Here is a 20,767-nt window from a genome sequence, read left to right on the forward strand (position 1 = left end):
ACGCGATTCGAACGAAAATGTTTTTTTTTTTTTTTTTTTTTAAGCGAAGAAGGGTTTAATACATGTAGCAGCAACCTTAGTGTGGCGATCCGCACACACAGTTAACAAGTTGAATAATCATTTTCCTTGTAAATATGATGTTTTTAGGGTATTTTTTCGTAACTCAAAATTGAACGCTCGACTGGTTGAATAAGGGCCTTTGTTGAATACTGTGATATGAAAGCTTTTATATGTCACATTCACAAGATATATAAATCGGGACAAAATAATTTTTCACATACCAACAAAATCACAATATTTTGAAAGGGTATGAATAAATCAGATATTAACGTATATTTACACTAAGATATAATTGGATATCAAGTATGACACATCAGACATTTTCTCAGGTCTTTATTATGTCAGAGGCATATGGTTTGAATCAGGATTAAGGTCGCATTTTGGTTTTAGCTTAGGTTTACGGTTAGGGTTAGGTAAATTGATCGGTCCAGGGGAAAATTTAAGAATGCTGGTAAAAAGGATATTTAACCGCGGAGTAATTATCACAGGAACATTGTCGGACAACCTACAACCATCAGAATATATCTTGAATCTCCATCCTTTGACACACGTAGAACAACATCAGACCAAATCCTAGCTGCACATTTCCTTTAACATACCTTTTGCTACCATTTTAATCAAATGATTAACTTTAATGTCACCCCGTGAACCATTCCTATGTAGATTGCATAAGATGGTTTCAGGATATGACGTAAATGCCCTTAAAGCTTGCCGATCGGGTCAAGAAGGTCAATTTTGCATGCTGGGTAAATAAAAACAAAAATCGCTTCCTAGTTCGCTCTCACTTAAAAGCTGATGTGGTATACATTAGGAAGAAGGCGGGACGTTTATCTCACAACATGCAACATTGATTTAAAAATACTTTTCGAAGAAACTTGGTTCAAGCAGCGTAAGCTCGGCAGTAGATTAGGATTATTAAGGACCTCGAAAAGTAGATTAGGCGTTGACTCCTGTGACAAATTGGATATCAGTTTCATGACTTGACATTGGATTGACTTGTATTGGCTATGGGTAGACGGTTTGAAGTATTCACTTGCAGTGACGATAATTAAGATTTTAACAAAGATTTCAAGGTAGCTTCCTTTGAGACTAGGCGTAACTATTTTTTTATTTTTTTATCGAGTATTAGATAGTAACCCATGTGAAAAATTGCACGCCATTGATATTGTGCACTGTACTGGCTACCTTCCACCAGTCTGAATTTAAAATGCAACATTGCAATGAATAGTTGTACAAATACCGAGAAAAATAATGATACTAATATTACTACAACTACTACTACTACTACTACTACTACTACTGCTACTACTACTACTACTATATGTAATTCTACTACTGATAATAATAATGATAATAATATTGATAATAAACAACACGAAATAAATGTCTTGTTTATTATCATTATTATTATCAGAATAAAAATATCATTATTATTATCAGAATATATATCATTATCATTATCAGAATATATATCATTATCATTATCAGAATATAACTATCATTATTATTATCAGAATATAACTATCATTATTATTATCAGAATATATATCATTATCATTATCAGAATATATATAATTATCATTATCAGAATATAACTATCATTATTATTATCAGAATATAACTATCATTATTATTATCAGAATATATATCATTATCATTATCAGAATATAACTATCATTATTATTATCAGAATATAACTATCATTATTATTATCAGAATATATATCATTATCATTATCAGAATATAACTATCATTATTATTATCAGAATATATATCATTATCATTATCAGAATATAACTATCATTATTATTATCAGAATATATATCATTATCATTATCAGCATATAACTATCATTATTATTATCAGAATATAACTATCATTATTATTATCAGAATATAACTATCATTATTATTATCAGAATATATATCATTATCATTATCAGAATATAACTATCATTATTCTGGATCTGGATGTGTACGATGCAGGGCCCTACTGGGCATAAGCGCATCGGTTGAGAAAGAGGGCGCGGGGGTATTTAGAAGGCTCTGTCAATGGCCTTCCTGAATGTGCTGGTTGATGTGGAGTTTATGGTGTTTTCATCCAAATGGTTCCATTCAATGATGGTAGATGGGAAGAATGAGCTCCTGTAGTTTTCAGTTTGTGCTCTGATGGGGTTGTAGCACTTGCTGTTGTTTGTCACTTGTCTGTCTATGATATTTGAGGTATTACAGTTTTCAAATTGTCTTGCACGGATACGTCGTTTTGATTCGGTTGGTTGAGCAAAGTTTATTATTATCATTATTATTATCAGAATATATATCATTATCATTATCAGAATATAACTATCATTATTATTATCAGAATATAACTATCATTATTATTATCAGAATATATATCATTATCATTATCAGAATATAACTATCATTATTATTATCAGAATATAACTATCATTATTATTATCAGAATATAACTATCATTATTATTATCAGAATATAACTATCATTATTATAATACATATATGTATTATAATAATGATAGTTATATTGATAATAATTAACACGAAATAAATTATCTGTTTATTACCTGTTTGTATTCTATTTTCCGACAAAAATAATGCTATTCTCATATAGGCGTCTTTAATTGCGAAACAGTAGGCACCGCGTGCGGTTGGTTGTTTTGGCGTGGCATCATGAGCTCTTCGCATTCTTCACGTGACTAGTGTGATGGTAATCTGATTTACCCAAGATGTTATCACTCATAATCACCGTACAGGGGTAAGATCATGATGGGTACAGACAAAGGAATCCATGTTGATTATTTTCATAAATAATTATGAATAATACGAGAGGTGGTCGACTCTGCTTTCCGAGCATGCCTGGACCTCGCCCAAGAAATACATAATTTAGTAATCATTGACTGATTAGTAAAACAGCTTCTTTCGACATATGTTCGCCGATCCGTACTCCTCTATTTATCATCATAACAAAACAACAAGCGAAAGAAGCCGCATGCATTAACCCACTCACACACTTAAATAACACCACACATATCAAACATAGTACCTCCATCATGATGTGTGTATACATGTAGAAAATTCATATTCTTTTTATTTTTTTACCCTATTCCAAATCTTGTTAACACCATTTGTAGTTTGACCTTTTCACCACAATATTTTTTGCACGTGAACTGTAATCGGTGCCATATAGCATTGGTCAAATCAGGGAGGGGGAGTTTGACATGGGGGAGGGGGAGCTACCCATCATGATAAATTAATGCAAGATAATAAGGGATCGGGTAGGAAAGGAATCGTGTCACCTTCTTGTTTTCTGTTCTGTCCTAATTTCTTGCTCTCTCTCTCTTCTTCTATTTCTGCCCCCTCATTTGACAAAGGGTAGCACCCACTCTCACCGCCACCCCTAGCTACGCCACTAGACTACGGTGCAATTCATTATACTACAACGATGATGCAGAAGAGGACAGTTCTTCTCAAAACATAACATTTTAACACTCACAAGCATTGGCATAGAGAGGGGATTCTGACACACGAGGGCGTGATCGAGAGGGAATTCCTGGACGTCGTAAAGGGACGTCGACGACCATGACATGGGATATGTTTCCTGTGATATGCTCGGAATGCCACGTGGGAGTCGAGGTTGATCCCTTTCCTCTGACATATCTCTACAATGGACATGCTCCAAATAGCACAGTCGCCCTTAACCTTAAACTCCTACTTCGGATCGGTCAAAGTCGTGTCATACCTTCCTCTCATTTATCAGAGGTTGGCGGGTTCACTTTTGTTTTCAACAGCTTCATCAACGGCAAAATTGCACGTTTTGTCAATCTTTATTCCTATATTTCTATTGTACAACAAATTATTGTCCTAACTCTTCATTATGAATGGATTTTATAAAAATTTAAACAGTTTCTAGGGTTTTGTTTATCACTTAAACGCTTGAGCGACAGTAAAATCTACTTTATTATCATGATTATATGATCTGATTTCTGACTGATACGTTGGGCAGGTATAAAAACACATTTCTATGTTTTCTCCATAATGACATTTAAACCTAAACCTACCTTATATCGCAGGCCTGCACCAGTCATTTTGCGCCCCTAGAGCTACAATGTAGATCTCATATTAATGTCGCCCTCGCACCAATACATAATTAGATTTGCATTGAAAACTAATTTTTGACCACTTTTCATCCAAACACGCTGAATGTTCATAACCAGTGAAGACGTTGAAGTCATCGCCTTCCCTATAAAAATTCACCTCGGCAAATCCACTCACATTTATCAAACTTGTAAATTTTAGGACCTCGAAAAATTGTCCCGTCGCTACATTATTCTTATGTGCTTTTCCCCCTTCATTTGAGGGTGTTCCTCAAGACTTTCGACATCTGACACCCGCCCCCAAACAAGTCAAAACCTTCCGATGCCCCTGATAATCCATCGACCACTCAATTACACGTGTCCTTCAGCGTATAGTTACTCACCAACCTGCATCATATTATATGGGATTGCTTCGTGATATGGTCCGGAAATTTAATAAATTTAAGTAATTCACGATTCCAGTTCCGGCCGTAATCGAGTATAGATGCTATAGCTCATATGAGTAAATTCTATGGCCATTGGGTATGGTTCTGTGGATGGGGGTATGCATCGTGTTGATATAAAGTGCCGAATCGAAGCACAGTTTGATGATAACCTACAATAAACAAATTCGAGTTCAAGTTCAAATTTATTTCCAAACATTATTTCAAAACACACCATTAAGAGCATTAATCTATGAACAATAGCATAATTATCTATATATAAACAATACATGAAAGTGAAACTTAAAAGTGGAAGGCAACCGCATAGGCCATTGCCATTTCGAGGAAGAACCCTAACAAAAACGGCATGTACAGTTTCATTCCTTTCTCTTCTTCTGGCAAATCCGTTATACGAAGTCAGCAGACAGAACATTCATCAACCTCCTTAAACTTATCAGATTGTTCAGTACGTTCCCGGATCTTGAACCCCTACGTTCAGTGTACTTTTGGAAACGTCTAAAGAAATGGAATGGCCATTCAATCAGGCTGTTGAGAAACTGATTGAATCGAATACCCATCCAGAATTCTCCATATCACGATAGGCTATATCCTCCCTACCCATGCAACACTCTCCGCTTGGACCCTGGATTACAACTACGATGTGTTCAGTTACATCTATATTTGCTGTTAAGTAAAATGATCTTTTCATCAACATATCTAAGTGAACATATTAAAGTTGTATAAGTCTATTATAAAGATAAAGTTAACATCCAAACAGATATTAATAAAACGCAACAATGGGAAATAAAAGGCTAAGAATTGTTGACAATTTAGACAGAGAGAAGAGATTTATGCTGATGTCATTGCTCCTACCGGTGATGAAGGGGATGATGATAACGATGGTGGTGGTGTAGGTGATGAGTTGTGGTGGTGGAGGTTGTGGTTTTTGGTGGTCATGAATGATGATGATGATGATGATGATGATGATGATGATGAGATGGTGATGATCATAATGACGATGGTGATGATCATAATGACGATGGTGATGATAATGAATGATGATGAAGAAGAAGATGACGATGATAATAGTGGTGATGATTGTGATGATTGTGATGATGATGATGATGATGATGTTGATGAAGATGATGGCACTGGTGATTATCCGGATGTATGTTGTTAGTCACGATCTATTTACGTACATGTATGTGGGTCGCTGCGTTAGATTATGGCCGGCGATACATCAAGCGTAGCCTCCAAGGAATTTACTGGTCGATATTTTGGACTATCAGACAAAAAAGGACAAGATACCAAGGTCATAAAGAGCGAGATAGTAATTAGATGAGTGAAATTCCGCTAGGTATATACTAACGGACAATCTCCTTATCAAGGGAGGAAACGGAGGGATGCAGATCTGATACCCCGGTCACACCGATACGAGACCGACCACAGACCGAACAAAATATTACACTACTCTGAAAGGCCACTAATCGGTCGGGTTTGAGTCGGTTTCGCGATGTGACTGAGCCACTCAGGTATTGATATTCAAGTAACGTCAATGAGGCCGACACCTGACCGAACAAAACATAACACTACCTTGAATGGCCAAGGACAGTCTGGTATGAGGTGTTATACTCAAGTCACGCCAACGGCACCTACACCAGATCGACACCAGACCAACACCAGACCAATCAAAACAAAAGTGACACTATACCATGACTGGCGAAGAATCGGACGGGTTGGAATCGATTTGAAGTCAGTCGGTTGGGCGGTGTGACTGAGGCCCTATCCAAGGACATGCATATCCAACTGGTAACAACCAAATCATCGCTGCTTCATCGCTGGCCATACGGATGGGTGGCGACATCAGTAAGGACACAGGCATAACCAAATCATGCATTCAATCTTGGCCCAGTTTTGACTTGAACATGTTAACATTCGAGAAAAAAATCCAACTTTTGACTCGAAAAATGTTCACGCCAAATCATGTCACGTGGTATGTTAAATGTAATATATAGCGGTATTTAAATGCAGAACATAATTAAGTGAGTCTTTGTTTATCGTTACAGGTCTTGGTTTTGAAGCATTGTCAATAGTTGGTCAAATAACATGCTTTGTCAATATTCTCTCTCTCTCTCTCTCTCTCTCTCTCTCTCTCTCTCTCTCTCTCATTGTCGAATTGATCATGTAAATAGGGACTTGGGGCAGTTACCCCCCAAAATAAAATTCAAACGTGGTTTATTCTTAATTCGATACCAGTGATTTACAAAATTTAATATTGTTGAAATGAAATGATTTTCCGGGGTTTTCGTCTCTCTTTTTTGTTGTTGTAAATAACACCTTTTTTTCTTCTGCCCTCCCCAATATTTTTTCCTTGATCCGCCACTGATGACAGTGATCGATGGTGTTATCAGTCGGCTAATTTCCGTTTGTATTTACACAACCTGTCCTTGCATGACCTTTCTGCTTGCCCTTTATCACAATTAAGTCCATCAAATTAGGTCACTTCGTGCACAAATTAAAACGGAAGTTATTCAGTCGAATTAGCTTCCCAGAGGACGACAATCTCTCCTCTTTTATTTGTTAAAAACCATTATGCGATGCTCTTTTGGTAAACAATATGTTTCATCAACCCTGTTGAATAACAAATTTGATTTGCTATCAAGTAGCTATTTCGTTCTCATTATTGACAGTTTTGTTATTTTATCATGTTTGCTTTTGATTCTTTAAGAGCTACTTCAAAAGCCTAGACAACATGCCTTTTGGTGCTTCTCAAGCCCTTGGATTGTTAATTAGCTTTAACTTACTTCTTCGTAATTACTGGCCTTCATTATTCTCTCCTTATTCTACGGTTTCTGATAAAGAAGCAAATCGTGAAGAATAATGACACTGTTGTACATCTAGGAATAAAGTGTTTATGTGTGTTAATGAAAGTTTGTATTACTTATTACACTAAAAATGACAATTTTCCTCGAGGAAAAACAAATTTATGATGATACTATTTCCCCAAAGAATAAGTTTAGGATTTGACGATGTGATAGATTCGCTTTTCCCCTTCTTCTGACATTAGCGTGCATAAAAACACATAATGTTAAAGTGCCCACATTATCCAGAACATGAACCCCTGATAAAGATCAAAAGAGTCGAAAATCTAAGTGTACAATACCCAGTATAAGAGGGGGCGGGGGTCTGTGGAGCGTCAGCACCACTTTTTTTTTAAAGAAAATCTGATTGGCGCTAATCCATAAACCATGAGGTATTTAATTCTTTTTATCTAATGAACACTGCTACTTTTTGGAAACACAATAATGAACATTTAGTATGATAATTATTATAGTTTATTAAGTTTTTTTATTGAAAGAAAGTTGTATTTGTTCTGTCTAGGTCTAAAACTTTGTAAATAAACTTTCCATATTCTAAGGATCAGGCGGTGTGAGTTTTTAATACAAAGGACAGCGAAAATGGGAATCGAATAGATATACCTGTAAATTGATTTCATACTAAACGATTCCAGCAATGTGGCGGAAAATTTGGGGTCGACTTTACATGCAAAAACAGCATCGTCTGAAAGACACCTATTATCAAGTCGAGGTACCCCCGTAATGATGCTACTAACACCGCATGGTTCCATAATTTGAGCTATTCGATTTCCCTGTCAAACATATTTACGTGATTGCAGCGCGGTCTCCCCCAATCAATCAATCGGATCATGTGAGGAAGAAGACCTATAGTGAGATAACAAGAATAATAGATTTATCATGTTCACAGGCACGGAAGTTTGAGGGGACCTACCGAAACATTTAGAGGTGAAATATGGAACTTGCTTGATTGTTCTGTCAGCATTGAAATTGTTGTTTCTTCCTTAGGGTACCATATTAATGACTCATAAAACGAAAATAATTATTTAGGGGGCGGGGGGGATCTCTCATCCTCATTTCTGTTGGTGAATTCGTGCTTTTAAATGTGAAATTTGGGAGGATGACAACATTTTCTTCAGTAGGATGGGGATAAAAGAGGGAAATATTTTTTGTCTTACTGTCTAATCGAAATAATAAGCTACGCCCGCTAACCGCTGCGTAATAACTTGTATAATATTGAAGGGCTGCCATACTTTTCTCTATTATAATATTATTATTTACAATCCTTAGCAAACATACACATACACATCAAATTTCACACCACTAACCGATTATATCTGTTACGTCATAAATGAAATCACCGAAACCCTTCTCCGTTTTTCGTCGAATGTTCACGTGATAGGAAATATTACGACCTTAACCAAGACGGGAGTGAAAAAGCTTGGCCGGAACAAATGTCCAAAGGGCAATAAATAAATCCAACTCCCTCTGTGACAGGCTGCCAATTGATTAGGGTGTAAAAGAAGGGAGTATGTTGTAAGATGGGCTCATCATTGGAGTTCGGGTGGTTTATTTTGGGTGGCCGAGTGTTGATTTAGTGTTTGGTTGAGGAGTGATAAATATTTTGGTTTGAAGGGTTCCCTACGGGGGGTACGTCATAGATGATGGGGAGACAAGGAGGCCATCAGGGCGAGCTCGATTGGGGGAGAACCCGCGTGGTGTGATGGGATGAATACTTGAAGAGACGATGGTCCAAATAACTCGTTGCTAAGGGTGATGGTGAGAGCTGGGGCCCTCTTGCTTCCTTGGCTTCATGCAAAGTACTCGTTGCATTTATCGTCACATGGTTTTTTATAGCAAGGTATGGTATCCCAATGATAAAACGATATGCAAACCAATAATACACTACTTCATCAATAATACCCAATCAAACTTATCTTTAGGTTTAGATTATTGTCTCTTTATAGACAAATTAATTTGAAAATATAATTAAGTTGATAATCTATATCAAGCATGCCCTCTACGAAAGAAACCTGTACAGACGCCCTTCACCATCTTCAGTAGATATGAAGAAAGTCATTGCCACAACAACAACGACAACAGCAGCAGCACCAAACAACACGCCCACCGACATTTTCATACCATCACGACGCCATTACCACCTCTATCTCCCCGCAAAGACAACAACAACATAAAACGAACGTCGGTTTAAATAATACATGTATTGTCATACCCTAAGCTAAGTCTAGACAATGCTTGAAGTGAATACTGGATGATAGCAGGTCTGGGAGATAATCTTCTTGAAGTAAGTATAGTCGGGGACTATAATTAAGAGCTGGTGAGCTTGTCTTGAAATATGATAGAAACAGGGAGAGACAGAGGAGGGGTGGGAGTAGAACAAAAGGAAGAGAGAGAGAGAGAGAGAGAGAGCGAGAAAAAAGGAGAAATTATGAAAGAGTTCGAGAGAGAGAGAGAGAGAGAGAGACAGAGAGGGGTGAGAGAGAGAGAGAGAGAGAGGGTAAGAGAGAGACAGAGATTTTTTTTAAATAAGAGAGAGAGAGAGAGAGACAGTTAGAGAGTGAGAGAGAGAGAGAGAGTAAGAGAGAGACAGAGATTTTTTTAAATAAGAGAGAGAGAGTGAGAGAGAGAGAGAGAGAGAGAAGGAGGTGGGTGAGTTGGTATGGTATGAAAAAGGGATTGAAGCGGCTGCTTAGCAACAAATGCGTTGTAAGAGATTGGAATAAATGTGTTAAAGGAACTATGTCCCATTTGCAGGCCAAAAACCCCGAAAAGGTTGAATTTCAACGGCATTTGAAAGATGATACTTATTTAGAACTTCCCTCAAAACAAAAGTGCTTGAAAATATCTTTTTGTGGGAGACTAACGACCGTTTTGTGAGGAATTAATCCTCATTACTGTCAATTATGATTTAAGGACGTAGGTTCCCTAGCTGATTAGCATAGTAGCATACATATGATTTAGCAGTCACGCAAAACAAACACTCGCAAATTAATATTCAATAAAATCTGAGAATGTATGCCATTATCTAGATCTATTAGAAATAAATATTTTTTTTAAATCATTCCCTAAACTGTGGTAAAAATAAATATTCCACCATTATGACCAACAGTGTAGAAAGTAAACGGATTCCTTGCATAATTTGAATACTAAGACACTGCTAAATGTTTGAATTTCACAGGCAGGACATACAAGACATATTCATAATTCCTGCAAAGCTATACAGAAGTGTTGGCTGCAAAAGGGATACACTACCGTAAACAAGTTTTATCAACGTTTTTTTCCTCATACGGTTTAATGTTCCATCCAGCTTATATACACCAAAGGAATCGTCGATGCAATATTTTCCAATTATTTTTCCTATTACAATGAGCAGACACACTACACAAAAGCTACTCGTTTTGGATGATAATTTTCAGCTAAACATCATATATTTTCCTTTATTCATAGATAACAGCTAATAACGTTGGCGTCCATACATAATCGAATCCTCATCATCAGATGAGTGATTGTTATTCGATGAATTACCTTCACCATTTGTACGATGCACCTTTCCCATCAGCAAGATGATTGACGAATGGTCAATTGCCAGTATACGCAATGACGTATCCAGAAATCAATTAATGGGGGGCGGGGGAGGGGGCGTTGATGTTGGAATCCTTCGAAGGCCAGTCCCACCTACCCCTTATCCACTGTGGGTTATACTGTTTTGTTTGAAAATGTATTTGTGTATTTTATTTAGGGGGAGGCTGCGAATGGGCACAGGCTCCACCATAATGGTGCTATATTTATAATAGGCCATTCAGGCTTATCACTCGTGAAGCAAAGTTACGCCCAATACTCTCTAGCAATTCTCTGATTTTTACTTATATCAACAATTTATATTTAGAACACGTTCTACGTTGTTTGCTATACATAGATCGGCTATTAAACTCGTCGGCGATTTTGTATTTTTGGTGACACCTCATCCCATTTAGAATTGTCTACTGACGCCCCTGACTTGAAGTGCCTACGTGCCGGGCATGTTGGCAGATAAAGTATCCCTTAGAGAAATAAAGATAGATCATGCTTAGCTCAACTATTCTCTTGGAAAAGCCACAGGAATATTACTGATCTGTTATTTCTGCCGTAATTTTCATCTCCCATATCCCGTCTGACTCAACTTTCCTTTTTTTTTTAAATATAAATGTAAATTGGTATTGATGGGGAAAATATATCAAACAGTTCAAACAAGCACTTTTATATATGTAATCATCCGAATGTATTGATAGATGTTTACAATAAACCTTCTATCAAACAGTTTTATTATGTAAAAAAGGTCAGTGGCGGATCCAGACTTATCAATGTCCTCCACAGTCCACCCCCTGCTAGAGAACCCTGGATCCGCCACGGAAACCAAGCTTGATCCTGTTAATTTTCATTTTTTTGCCAATCTCACCCTTTTTCCTTCTGTCTGTTTGCCTATCTCTCTCTCTTTCTCTCTCTCTCTCTCTCTCTCTCTCTCTCTCTCTCTCTCTCTCTCTCGCTCCACCTATCTCCATTTTCACGGTTGGCTTATCACTTTGCTTGTCTATGCAAAGAAAGATATTACTAGTATGATTTTGGCTTGCTATAGTACATTCGTTCGTTTGGATTTTTGAGCGAACATTCTATTTATATCTGTTTTATGAAGAAAAGCATGTGATTATCATATTTTGAGGTATTTCATTTCTTATTATTAGAATACTGTATATTGAAACACATATCTTTTGATATTCCAACACCAATCAATAATCCATCATTATTAAATCCATATTATAATTTGAATCTGGAGCATGGCATTTCGTTTGAAATAGTAAATATTTTTATCATGAATCCGGATAGAACCGATCACGCTGATGAAAAACTAACGAGAGTAACTCTGTTTATTTCTATCTTGTCAGTCAAGTTCCTTTCATTATCTATTTCGTGCAATCTTTAATTTGTCGCGTGTCTGACATGCCAATAAAGGATCCTGCCAGCACGCTGATTCAACAAAGTTTCACTGTCATTCCTTTTGTATTATATGCTATTGCAATCAAGACCCCCTGCATTCTAGTTGCCAGTGTAACTATTTGGCTTAGTTGGTTGTAATTAAAGGCAGTAGCTATGTAGTTTGCATGTGTACACTCCCTACTCCATCCTGTAGAGGTAATTTTCCCTTATGCCAGGTATTCAAAGCCAACTTTGCACTGCTCGTTTTGGATTGAATTTGTTTACGTTGTAACTCTTCAAGTAACGATGAAACAGTTGCCGTCGCAGTCGTACGTCAGACAAGCCCTTCATGTGGTCTAGTGGATAAGTTACCCTACTGCAGATCACAAGGTACGGGATTCAAATCCCAGCCCGAAACTAACGCCCTTTAGCAAGACGTTAATCTACATTTGCCACACTCGACCCAGGTATTAAAGGGGTAGCTGGTAATATGCGAAAGTTAAAGTAGTTTGGTCAGCATTGTCAGCGTCTGTAAAATGACGCCTGGCTGGAGTGGTCCCCAGGGAGTGGAGAATTTGCATGTATTGTGTGCTGGCATGCTTGAATCCGATGACTGGGGGTAATAATGTATGTGTAAAATGCTTTAGAGACATCGTTGATATATTATGCGCTAAATAAAAGCGGAATATTATTATTATAGACAGAGCCAGTCGCTGACGCAGTCCTATGGCAGGCGAAGTTACCTCGCGTGCAACGATCACGACAAGGCATGCCTGTGCACAGCATTGATGGACGTAGAATTGCCAGAGAGGGGGAAAATCCCAGGTGTATTTGCCCGATCTCATAGTTCGACGTTGCCATGGTAAACTGTGGTCATGATTTCATCACATGTTAAGACATGCATGATGTCAATTCCTTTTCCACCGCCGTATCTCTCCAAACACCTTGACAGCCCTCACCGCACTATTTCATGGCAAGCCACCATGAGACGGTAACTTCATCCATTATCTTGTCATACACTACACAGGTACCGGACACCAGACGCCCCCCTACTGGCCCAAACAATCCAAACCTGGCTGCGCATACCGACATCCACATACCGAGAAATGAGGTCAACATTAATATTCTTTTGGCCCGGACAGGAAAGTGGTAGGGGTGTGATTGTCCAATTTGTCACGAGGCCTGGATGGTTAGAAGATGACGTCCGATGTCCCGCCCTCAGTCTGATAAGGAAGATGTATAGAGCTGCGTTTCAAATGTTTAAATCCGCATTAATATTGCATACCTATCAAAGGAGAATTAATGTAAACAGTCTAGACACTCGCTGTAGGAGCCGAGTTGAGCTCCCAGGCTTAAATCCTTTATGAAGATGTCTGTTCTGAGGCATTTTGCACACACATTTTCGACTCCAAACTGCAATTCCTAAATACCCCTTCTACTTAGCTGAAAGTTCAATCAAAATAAACGCTTGTTTTTATTGAAGAGGCTTTTGCGATTAGAGTCTATTGATAATATTAAAGAATTTTATTTGATTTTTACATTAAGTATGTGTAACTACGTAATATTGCAAAGTGTCATTTCGTCCTTCCAATGTGCAAATGCAACTGCAACTTCAAGAAATAAAAGATGGTGGATTCAAAACAGGTCTTAGATCTTCTCTTATTAGCTGTGCTTTTCTTCGTTTTCATGTTCCCCTCTTAATCAACCACGATTTGCCATGACATATGGCGGCATTTCCGTTTTTATATAACTTTGGTTTTTCTTCCGTTTACCCCTATTTTTTAAATCATACTTTGCCATTAAGCTCGGTCGAGCCTCCCTTGATACCCAACCTCCTCACTGCGATGCAAACCTAACATACTCGGAAAAACACAGACAGAAGTCCTAGGACCACATGTATACCTGTAACAAACGCATGATATACCCATCATTCCAAGAGGAGAGGTTTGCAGGGTTAAGGCAATGCAAAGTATACTGTCAGACTATCTGACATGGCTGTGTCAATGCTAAGACTGTACACACTCGCAGAAGGGGCTGGGATTAGGGTGAAAAGAGAACCTTAGCTCTCCCTCTCTCTTTCTTTCTCTTTCTCTTTCTCTCTCTCACTCTCTCTCTCTCTCTCTCTCTCTCTAACACTCTCTAACACTCTCTCTCTCTTCCTCTATCCCTCTCTCTATCTCCCACTCTCCCCCTCTCTATCCCTCCCTTTCTCTCTTCAATGGTGGAATGCAGTTAGTAGTCAGATGTTATCGCAGTTGTCAGGGAGAATCGACCGAACGTTACAATTACGTTTGCGAAGGGGGGGGGGGGGGGGGGGGAATGAACAGATTTTTTGTTGATAACGAGGCATTCACTTTTTGTGGTTATTTACATGAGCTCATTCCACAGTGTTCTGTTAGCAAAATTAACTTTACTTATATCAAATGTCTTGGGCGGACAAAAATACATTGATTGAGTTCTTGGTAGACCTGTATGGTTACTGGGAAACACTCGACCTCCAATAGTCCAAGTATTGAAATCTATGGTAAACAAACATTTTCACTCGCTGTAGTAGTAGTCGTTTGCTGTCTTTATTTATGAAATACAGTTAAACAACATAATTACTCGTACCTTTACCATTTTCTTTTATTTTTGAAGTATGTGAAAAATTGATTTATCCCGATTGATGTTTATTGATAATGTGACATATCAAGGCTTGTATCTAAAATATTAAACAAAGGATTTAATTCAACAAGTCCACCTCTCATTCTTGAGTTACGAAAAACACAAAAATGTAAAATCTTAAAGGGGCATAAATAATTTAAATGTATGTATGCCGACGTTATACTTGTTGACTGTACCCTAGTATGATCCGAACGAATGAAGTAGATAGATTCTTTAGAACAGATGCTTCATTCTGTTACTTCTCATTTACATTTGATGATCCAATCGGGCTGCTATGGCTTCCTTTTTTGCCTGCTTCTTACCTACATGTACAGTCTGCTCCGGGACTGCCACCATCATTCCACGACGCCATTATCTCCTTTAGCTTGGACCAGTTAATACAGAGTTAGTTGATTACATCTTACGTCTGGGATGGGGTCGAGAACCTGGTAAAACTTTTTGTCAATGAAGTCAGATTGTTTGCGACGATTACGAACGACTTACGAGGGCAGAGACAACGTCATGTTTCCGCGTCGTGGCATTGCAATCGGACGTCATCCTAGATGATTGAAGAGGATACTGTGCACATTAAACAAGGAATTAATAGGTTAGGACAGCTCAGCGCGGGAGAACTGATAAATGAAGCTTTAATGAAAGACACGTGCAATCGGAAGTGACGAGATTGATCGCATACTTGACCCGGAAGAGGGGTCAAATAACTCATCAGGCGTTAAACGGTGTTAAGTGACACCCGTGTCTGGCATGCCCGCCATGTCATCTAGCACCATCATCTGGGGGGTACTTAATAACAAGGTATATTAATTGGCTATAGAGATGATTCAAGTACGGCTACGTGTGGAACGTGGAGTGTTCATGTCAAGAATTTAATCCATCACTTCCTATATTAATAAAACGACCAAGTTTTTAGCACCGTATGCTACCATGCATTTTCATTACAAAAATGCATTATTTTATATTATTCATTCCCTTTACATGTAGAAGCCCAAAGAAGTACGCATACTTAAACAAGAAGAAGGAGAACAACAATAAAAAAAAAATTAAACTATGAAGGCTGTGATGCAGAATCCATCCACATTCTATACATTTGGGCAGATAGAAAATCCACGTCCTTCCGCTGATTTGTGCGTCCTTAGCTCTTATCGAATTGCGAAACGGCGCAAATTAAGTTTCCAGACTCAAAGCGTGAAGCAGACATTTGTCTGGCATTGAAAAGAGGCTACACAAATCAGAATCTGCTGGTGTTTAGCAATCAAGTATTTTCAGCCAGCCTACTGTCAGACTTTCTCCCGACATGTGAAAATATATATGTCCATGGTCGCGTGCCGATGGGCGATTGGAACAGCGTGTCCTAATGACAAAATGTTTACTGCTGCCGAATGAAAATAATTCAAAGCAATTTAAAATAAAAAGGAGAAGCTTGTTCGGGCCTCGTAGTGTTTATTTGGAGAGAGCAACAGCTTCTGAAGAAAGAATGACCATTCGACCTTGAAAATGGAAATTTTTCTTACTTTAGGAAAATTACAAATACCTGAATGATTTTAGTAGTACAAAAAACCAAACCTTCTTTCCTAATACTCTCTTTTCCAGAACTATACACACACTATACACTACACATCCACATGAAACACACAATTTTCCTAGATCCCGAGCAGTCATTATTGCTTATCTACCAAATTGTTCGTCTATCAAATTTAGTTGCCTTTTTTTCAGTAGGTACCCCACTCAAACTAAATTGCGAACCGTCCTCATTCACATGACATCGATTTATTTTTGTAACTACCTGTACCTGCCTATTTGTGCGTATCTTTGCTTAACCCTTTTTTGACCCTTGCAATTTGATTGGTTGTCGTGTTATCTAAAAGAATGGCCCGAGGGTTAATTATCTAGCAATCAAATTACCTTCACGATGAAGCCGTTCCCCTGTTGCGCACATAATTAAAGGCAAATTAAATTGTCGCGTACCCATAAACGGGCGTGATAAACGACCAAGAAGATACGGTTTTTATTTTCCGTTTTATAAGTGTGTTTTGGTCCTGTAGGTCCTTATTAGAGTAATAAAAAAAAAAGAGATACGAGAGTTGATATTTCGGTCTACTGAACATTCAACAGAGTAGAAAGTCTGTAAAGATAGAATTTCTGTTTAGTCTCGAGGGCTTTCATTTTCGAGGACATTCGGATAACTTGACTGTATCTGGAGAATCAACAGACAGGCACATTTCGAAATGTTGATGTCAAGGATGGAATGAATAATGAAATATTTAAATGTAGAAATAGGTAACTCGTTAGAAAGAGAGAAAGAGAGAGAGAGAGAGAGAGAAAATATCGCTGATAGGTTATTTCTGTGACACATGCATTGTACCTATACATCAAATACTGTACAATGATAGGTCACTGGACTCATAACACGTACGGTCATGTACTAGTGGCCTTCAAACACAATCACTTTAAACGAGTAATAAATTGTTGAATGTGGTACCCTATCATTTCTTGGGACGAAAAAATATGCACCACTATTCTTTATAATTATCTTACACTTAGGTGATAGGTTACCACTCTAGGGAATAAAGATGGAACGACGACCGAAGGCGAGGACCCTCTTATTAAAACAAAAATGCCTCTGTCGGTCGAGGAAAAATCAATTAGTAGGTCGTTACTTGCCCATGTCCTTTTTATATCTTAATCACTTTGGTAATAAATGGTCTAAAATAGCGGGCCATCGCGTTAAATGTCGGGCATGAACTTTACATCTTAAGAAGATGTAGAACGATTATTGACATATTCGACTCTAATCGGCTTGTTTTACAACATCGTAGCTATTAATTAGAGTCGGCATAGGTTAGGCGTGTAGTCTTTGAAGAAGCCCGAAAATGGGTATTAAATTAATTAAAGCTCGTTACGTGTAGATAGTATTGCAGATATACAACACGAATACAATTGTCTTGAAATAAATTGTGCTAAGGTCTATTTCCTCTTTCTCCTTAAATACAAAAATACATTGTCACTCTCATGATATATGAACAAAAGACAAAGAGAAGATGCATTGAGGTATAATTTTTTTTTAACCCCTTCAATATAGGCTAACTCACGAAGATAAATGGTGCGTTCAACTTATTTTAAACTCACTCCGAACATGACTTGCATTGAATTCTGTTTACCTGGGAAACAGATGATCATTGAAATGCGAATTCACCATGGCAACAATGAACTTCATGCATGGCTTGGGGCGAATGGAATGAGTTTGATCTGTTTCTGACATTATACGATTACCAGAAGGAAGAGGAGCAAACAGATAAACCATACAACGCGTGAGAATATCTTTAACATTAAGGTTTGAGGATTCTAGGCAGTTTAAACTTTGTTTTGAGTATTTGCCCAATACACCATTTCAACAGCTACAAATAGCCGTAAGAAAAGTTCTGAGAAGGTAATGTACACTTCTAATGAAAGCGGTTGCACTATAGTTAATTCCACCCGATAACATTATTGCGAGTGTGTCCTCACGCGGGAATAGGCCTGCGAGACCGACGTATCAGTCTCGTGTGCCATCGATCTCGTGAACCCTCACACAACTCTTCAAAAGTCTCGCGAGACTTAAATTGTCTCGTAGCGTGTAGCCTTTTACAACAAAAGTATTCTCTTTTTACTTGATATAGTCTTTTGAATCGTACTGACCTATTTGAAAATTAACCTATTCGTTACGTCTATGATCTGAAGCTTATTTGTTCAATATAAATGCAATTAGTGTAATTCCTGTAGCTCTTGCTGAACACGAGGAATGCTTCTACTGTAAGCGTTTGTCATAGTTAATTAAGCCCGATGATTGGTGTGTGTGTCCACACGGGGATGATCGGAATTTCTCGTTGACGATTATTGATTGTCAATCACCCGCGCTCAACTTCAATTACACGTTAACGGCTGGGGCTTCAATGTTAATGCGAGATCGTAACGACATTAAGCCCTTCTGTCTAAACACTCGCCCACCCAGTTGGTTGGTAAGAGCAGTGGTGTACAGATGCTGCTGCATGCTCGCTGATTATCACATGCTTGCATGCGCATCGGCAAAGTGCATGCTGTTCAATGGGATTAAAGCAATGGGTGGAAGGAAGATTCGGAAAGAGAGAGAGAGAGAGAGAGAGAGATACAGAGAGAGAGAGAGAGAGAGAGATAAGAGTTGAGAGCCCTTTACTAAGAGATAGTGGTAGTATGATAAATGCATATTGATCTTAAAGTAAACATACAAAGAGAAGACGAACTAATGGATTAGAGATGAAATCATAATATATCAACTGCAAGAAATAAACAAGAATAATGAACTGACTATGTAGACCATTCAGTGATTCTATATGAGTCTACATCTACCTTAGATCTTGAAACACACACTATTATGACGAATAATCCTGCCAACCTAGCCATGATATTAATACTTTTTAAAGGGGACTGAATTACCTAAATATATCCAGCTAATATGTGTTAAATAAATTCGAAACTTCACCTGGTATTCTGTGAGTGAACGGTTAAAGGGTATAGAGAAAATAATGGGTTGACACAAGAACTCCATGCATTGAACCCAAGTCAGACTTTGCCTCCTATATGGATTCTGGTTCCGTGCGCATGGGTGCTGGTACGGGTGCGTTAGGTCGTCAACTCAAAGAGTCCAACCGAAAAAATCTTTTATCTGCATTTCAGAGACTTACTTGTAATTTCTCTGTGCAAAGGTTATATAATATTATAAGAAAGTAAACTGATATTTTGAATGAAGTTTACTGGCATGGAAACCAAAACGTTGATAGGGAAATATATTTGTTTATTGGTTCCCTTTAAAATGCATTGATGCGTATCAAAATCAAGAGAAGATGAGAGAATGAAAGCTGCATCGTCGCTTCACAGTGGTGCATGTCGGGCATTGCACTGTCAACGCACCATGGAGTCCACATTCATGATCAGTGAGAGTCACTGTTGGAGGTTATTACTCCACGTTCGCATAATGATTGCTGAAGGCTAGGATAACACAATCCAATAAACAAACAAACATGAACGTTTAGGGAACGCCATCAGGTCTAATTATGTTTCCAACCTTCCGGGCGGGCTTTCGCCATTATCCATAGTTGCAATCGCTCACATTATTCCACTAATTAGTGATGCTTTATATAGTTACTATCTGGCCTGGGACAGTTACATTGGATATTGTGCAGACGTCGCTTACATTTGCATGTGTTTACGACAATAAACATGGCATTTGAAATTCGTGTCGAATTTTTGCATCTCTGAATGGTAATAGAGTAACGAAAATGGTTTTACGACATTAAACATGCAGGGTATTTGAAGATCTTGTCAATTTGTTTGCATCTCTGACTGGTACTAAAGTTACGATTTTTTTTTTTTACATTTCAAATGGCTAACTACGTAAAAATAATGACAGTGCGCCTGCAAAATAATTATATTCTTTTAAGATATGGAAGCATTCATTCTTTATCAATCACATTCAACGTGCTCTATGGCATTTATAGCCTATCCACACACATACATGTACAAATCAAAACCAATATTTGGTCTAAATATGCCCGTATGTTCCAAACAACCAAATGATTAGATATTTTATTCAAATAAAACACTGTATTGCATATTTAAAACAAACTACTGGTTGTAGATATCTTCTTCATTAAGGGACTGCAATTAGGTGTC

This window comes from Strongylocentrotus purpuratus, unplaced genomic scaffold (assembly GCF_000002235.5).
Source record: "Strongylocentrotus purpuratus isolate Spur 01 unplaced genomic scaffold, Spur_5.0 spur5_scaffold_6, whole genome shotgun sequence".
NCBI lineage: Eukaryota > Metazoa > Echinodermata > Echinoidea > Camarodonta > Strongylocentrotidae > Strongylocentrotus > Strongylocentrotus purpuratus.